The sequence below is a fragment of the Drosophila gunungcola genome, unplaced genomic scaffold, assembly GCF_025200985.1.
Source record: "Drosophila gunungcola strain Sukarami unplaced genomic scaffold, Dgunungcola_SK_2 000164F, whole genome shotgun sequence".
NCBI classification, from domain to species: domain Eukaryota; kingdom Metazoa; phylum Arthropoda; class Insecta; order Diptera; family Drosophilidae; genus Drosophila; species Drosophila gunungcola.
The window spans coordinates 126,310-132,526 of record NW_026453325.1 but is presented as its reverse complement, the minus strand read 5'-3'; positions in this window follow the sequence as shown (position 1 = coordinate 132,526).

Genomic DNA, 6,217 nt, shown 5'->3' with positions numbered 1-6,217 from the left:
AGCGGGACCAATTTTGTAAAAGAGTCAAAATAACTGGCTGTATTTTAAAATAAGTACCAAGTACCTAAAGATGCCAGATGTTTTTAAAATCTAAAATTACATCAATTTAAATGTAGTTGTGAACGTTTATATCAGCGGGGACCGATTTAGTAAAATTTTCAAAATAACTGGATGTATTTTAAAACGTAGTTGTGAATTTTTTGTCAGCGGAACCGACTTTATAAAATTTTAAAATGATTTGGTGTGTTTTAAAATGTCGTTGTGAATGTTGTTGTCAGCGGGACCAATTTTGTAAAAGTGTCAAAATAACTGGCTATATTTTATAATGTAGCCGTGAAATTTTTTGTCAGCGGGACCGACTTAATAAAATTTCATAATAACTTAATGTGTTTTAAAATTTCGTTGTGAAAGTTAATGTAAATTTTCAAAAGCAAGTGAGTGTAAGTGTGGGTGTCAGAGGCACTGACTTTATTAATTTTTTTAAAAAAATGGGTATATGTATATGTTGATAATGTGTAGAAATATATATATATATATATATATAGGCAAGCCTATAATAACTGGCATGTGTTCTTCGTAGCAATAAGGTACGCCTTTAAGGAGCAGTATAAATGTAGTTTAGTGTAAATTTATTTAATATAGATCGCCTATTATTTATGTATTTTTGTAGGAGTTACTGCTAATATTCACTTATTTGTTGCTAGTTTGAGTGTTGAAAATTGTATTTTCTTTTGCACTTGCACTTGTGTGTAAGCACGTGGATGCTAAAATTGTGAACTGTATGTGAGAGTGTATTTTTGCACTTGCACTTGTGTGTGTCTGCACGTGGTTGCTATTTCTTTTTTAACTTGCAATTTACATTGGGGAAAAAAGTTATAACAAAAATTTTACCTTGTCTGATAATTCGCTGCTTCTTTTAACTCCTCGATGGACCATGGATAAGTTAGCCGGTGGCTATCGTAAGATTTGTTGGATGTTGAAGAGAATGTCGCAGACGCCACTGCTGCTGATCTTGATGCGGATTGTTGAAGGCTTCTGCAGGTTTGCTTGGTCTTTCTGGATTGATGGTGAATCGGCCCAAGATAAAAATAAAACACGCGGAGCTTTTTCGTCTTTGTGAACACGGTTCGGTTTTAACTTGACATAGGCAGAGTGCCCGTTTGCGGATGTATATATAGGCATAATTTTGTACATGTTATCCTCTTATTTGAAACTATGGAATTATAACTTTTACAAATACTTGTTTCGCACTTAAAAATACAATGGAATGGAACTAAAAATGCTTGTTCTTCACTTACAATGAAATTAATGGGTTTTCCTCACTCAAGATTACAATTAAAATATTGAATTAATATTTACAAAATTTTTGTTGGCATTACTTTTGAAAAATCTGACGATATTTTATTTTGGTAATATTTTTTAATTGAGAATGTAATAAAAAATGGTACTAGCATTATTAATTATAAGATGTTTATAGGCACAGCTCTGGTTATTACACAGCTGGTAAGCGGTATTGAAACAGACAGACAGACGGACATGGCTAGATCGACTCTCCTAGTGATCCTGATCAGGAATATATATACTTTATGGGGTCGGGAACGTCTCCTTTAATGCGTTACAAAATTCTGACCAAAATTATAATACCCTCTGCAAGGGAATACAAATTTTTACAGGGCTAATTTTTTTTTAAATTGATTTTTTTGCCTTATCGTTAGTTTACAATGGCAAAAATATCTTGTAAAAGCGACAAGGTCGTTTCTAAGATAGTTTTTTAATGACAGCGATCTGTCTGCACCGGAAACTTTAATCGCGCTTATCTCGAAACTATACTTTTGAAAACTCGACTACAAGTTTTAACTATCTCTAAAACAGAATGAGTAACAGACTGATTTTAATAGCCTCGTGAAAAAAAAAATAAATTTTCAAAACAATTGAAATGTAGTTGTGAATTTTTTGTCAGCGGAACCGACTTTATAAAATTTTAAAATAACTTGGTGTGTTTTAAAATGTCGTTGTGAATGTTGTTTTCAGCGGGACCAATTTTGTAAAAGTGTCAAAATAACTGGCTATATGGCGGGACCGACTTTATAAAATTTCATAATAACTTAATGTGTTTTAAAATTTCGTTGTGAAAGTTGATGTAAAATTTTCAAAAGCAAGTGAGTGTAAGTGTGGGTGTCAGAGGCACTGACTTTATTAATTTTTTTAAATAAATGGGTGTATGTGTATGTTGATAATGTGTATCAATATATATATATATATATTATAATATATAGGCAAGCCTATAATAACTGGCATGTGTTCTTCGTAGCAATAAGGTACGCCTTTGAGGAGCGGTATAAATGTAGTTCAGTGTAAATTTATTTAATATAGATCGCCTATTATTTATGTATTTTTGTAGGAGTAACTGCTAATATTCACTTATTTGTTGCTAGTTTGAGTGTTGAAAATTGTATTTTTTTTGCACTTGCACTTGTGTGTATGCACGTGGTTGCTAAAATTGTGAACTGTATGTGAGAGTGTATTTTTGCACTTGCACTTGTGTGTGTCTGCACGTGGTTGCTATTTCTTTTTTAACTTGCAATTTACATTGGGGAAAAAAGTTATAACAAAAATTTACCTTGTCTGATAAATCGCTGCTCCTTTTAACTCCTCGATGGACCATGGATAAGTTAGCCGGTGGCTATCATAGGAATTGTTGGATGTTGAAGAATCCATTTATCTTTCGCGTATTCGTGCGTTATACGACTTACGCCTGGGATTCGCGCGAGACAAACCATAATTAGCTTAAAAATAACTATATAATTTAAAAAAACTTTTGGAGACAATGACAAAGCTTAGGTACGGCTTTTTACAAAATACCTACTATCTACTATCACTATTTACATTTTAGCAAGTATTATTAAGTTAAAGTAATTAAGTAAATGAAATAATCCATAAAACTATTACTAATTTAAGCAATATTTGTATAAGCTTTCGTCCGTTCGCCCTTGCGAATTCGCCCGTCTCCCGCCACCGTAGCATAAGTTAGGTTCTAAGAAAAATTATTGAAATATTAAAGTTAGTGATCAATCGAACGTCATTGTAACCACTCCGTTTCGTCGTCGTGCTTTCGAAATAGTTTCTTCACATGTTCCGCAAAATAAATCGTCTCGAACTACTGCAGTCACAAGTTTTCACGTTATTAATACAAAAGAGTATTAGATTTTCATGGTGACCCCGACGTGATAGCAGTAGAGCTCGCGAGTTGTTTTAATCTTTTTCGGTGAAAAACTATAAAAATTACCAACAATACCCAAACCAATTTATTCGTGTCGGTTCGGCCAAAAAATTAAATTCAACAATATTTCGTCGCTGGAAATTTTCTGCCGTTCCTTGAGTTGCCCCAGACGTTTCTGCAAATTTAATTGCCTAATTTGCTGCTGCCGCCAAATGGAAGTAAAAAAGGAAGTTGCAATAATCAAGTCGGCCAACCAGGTATAGAGTGCTAAAAGTTGAAAGTTAATCTGTGGCGTTTTGTCAATTGTGTTTTGGCCCATCTTTCAACTTTTTGCATTCGTGTAATAGTGAGCATTCTAACCAAGAAATAAAAATTTGCATGTACTAACCCATAAAACTATTACTAATTTAAGCAATATTTTCTTTTTCAAAGTTGTTAATAATAAGTTGTTTTTATAAAAAATTGCTAACATAATTTTTTTCGTTTTAAGTAAAATGGATCCACATATGCCCAAATTTGCTTTCACCCCAGCTCCCCTCGAGGCGGCACCCTCTTCCTCTTTGAGGGTCGAGGTAAGAGTTAGAATGCTCGAAAGGGAGATCCGAGAGCTCAAGGGGGAGGTCGTAGAGGTGAAAAGCCTAATGACGGCTATGCTCGAAACAAACTGCCAAATGTTGGCGATTTTAAAGAAGATGGGACCGGCAGAAACTAAATTGTTTCCCCAATTCCCCTTAACTTTGTTTGAACAGCTCAAGGAAGTCGACTCCCAAATAACTGGGAATGAACTCAAATATGTAAGTGTTTTACAAAAAGCCTAAACATTTCTCTCCAAAAAAGTAAAACTTTTCGTAAACAGGAAATCAGCTTTCTCCACATTAATATTTCAAAATTATATTGATTATTTTTATTTTCAGATTGCATTATTCAAAACTCTTTTGGAGGACAACTTGCCGAAAAATTTTAGTAGGATATTAAGTACAGGGAAGGTTTTTTTGTCCTTTACCATCTATTAGTGCCAATATACTTTTTTTTTTTTTTTTGGGTATCCAAATTTTTATTTTCTTTTAATATAAGAGAAGTAGTTTCCTTAATGAATTCAATCTTCAATGGGCGGCAAAATCTAACAGATAATAATAATAATAAATAATAATAAATAATTTGTTGCGTTTCATTTGTCAATTTCAATGGGACGATTGTAGTAACAAACAGTGAACTGTCAATTGAAGGACTATCGTGGATCTGGAAACTCTGTATAAACTCTGGCCGGACGAACCAGAAGAATATCTTGCAATGAACCACGTTGGGAAGTGCTTCTAAGACCTCGAGTTGCAATTCAAGAATGCGGGATGATGTATGATCCAAAAGATTTTTCAATGATACAAGTGCCTTATTTTCAAAATATTCTATTCACATCCGTGCATTTTTTCCATGTCGTTGTGAATGTTGTTGTCAGCGGCACCAATTTTGTAAAAGAGTCAAAATAACTGGCTGTATTTTAAAATGTAGCTGTGAAATTTTTTGTCAGCGGAACCGCCATTTGCAATCGTCAGAACCACTAGGAGAGTCGATCTAGCCATGTCCGTCTGTCTGTCTGTTTCAATACCGCTTACCAGCTGTGTAATAACCAGAGCTGTGCCTATAAACATCTTATAATTAATAATGCTAGTACCATTTTTTATTACATTCTCAATTAAAAAATGTTACCAAAGTAAAATATCGTCAGATTTTTCAAAAGTAATGCCAAGCTATTTTGAAATTTTATAAAGTCGGTTCCGCTGACAAAAATGCACAACTACATTTTAAAATACATACAAATTGATGTAATTTAAAATTTTTAAAACATCTGGCAGCTTTAGGTATTTGGTACTTATTAGTATTTTTCCATTTGAATCGCAAAAATACATCGATTAGTCAAAAGAGCATATTTGGATAGATAATCTTTCGATAATAGTCTAGTTTTTTGGTACTTATTAGTATTTTTCCATTTGAATCGCAAAATACATCGATTAGTCAAAAAAGCATATTTGGAGAGATAATCTTTCGATAATAGTCTAGTTTTTTGTTTTAGCTTCCATGAAAAGTTTCTACCATTTTTTAGCTTTTTTCAAAGGCTAGTTAGCTTTTAGTCGACCCAAAGAGTTGGCAACACTGACGATTGCAAATGGCGGTGAGCCACCATTATTTTTTGGCAATGGCCGGTGTTCTGCACAGTGGGCCAGTAAGTTAATTTGGTTGACAAACATAGTTTATTTCCTTCCACATATACATATACCTAGGAAGGAAAAAAAGTATTTCTTTTCGATTAAACTTTTTAATTGTTTTGAAAATTTATTTTTTTTCCACAAGGCTATTGAAATCAGTCTGTTACTCAATCTGTTTTAGAGATAGTTAAAACTTGTAGTCGAGTTTTCAAAAATATAGTTTCGAGATTAGCGCGTTTAAAGTTTCCGGTCCAGATCGCTGTCATTAAAAAACTATCTTAGAAACGACCTTGTCCGCTTTTAAAAGATATTATTGCCATTGTAAACTAACGATAAGGCAAAAAAAATCTATTAAAAAAAATTAGCCCTGTAAAAATTTGTATTCCCTTGCAGAGGGTATTATAATTTTGGTCAGAATTTTGTAACGCATTAAAGGAGACGTTTCCGACCCCATAAAGTATATATATTCCTGATCAGAACCACTAGGAGAGTCGATCTAGCCATGTCCGTCTGTCTGTCTGTTTCAATACCGCTTACCAGCTGTGTAATAATCAGAGCTGTGCCTATAAACATCTTATAATTAATAATGCTAGTACCATTTTTTATTACACTCTCAATTAAAAAATGTTACCAAAATAAAATATCGTCAGATTTTTCAAAACTAATGCCAACATTCAAATATTTTATATCACAAGTTTTGGGAAATCTAATGAATTATCGTTTTAGTAGTGTTAGCGTTTGCTAACCCATTGATTGAAGAAAAAGCATTTTGTAAATATTAATTCAATATTAATTG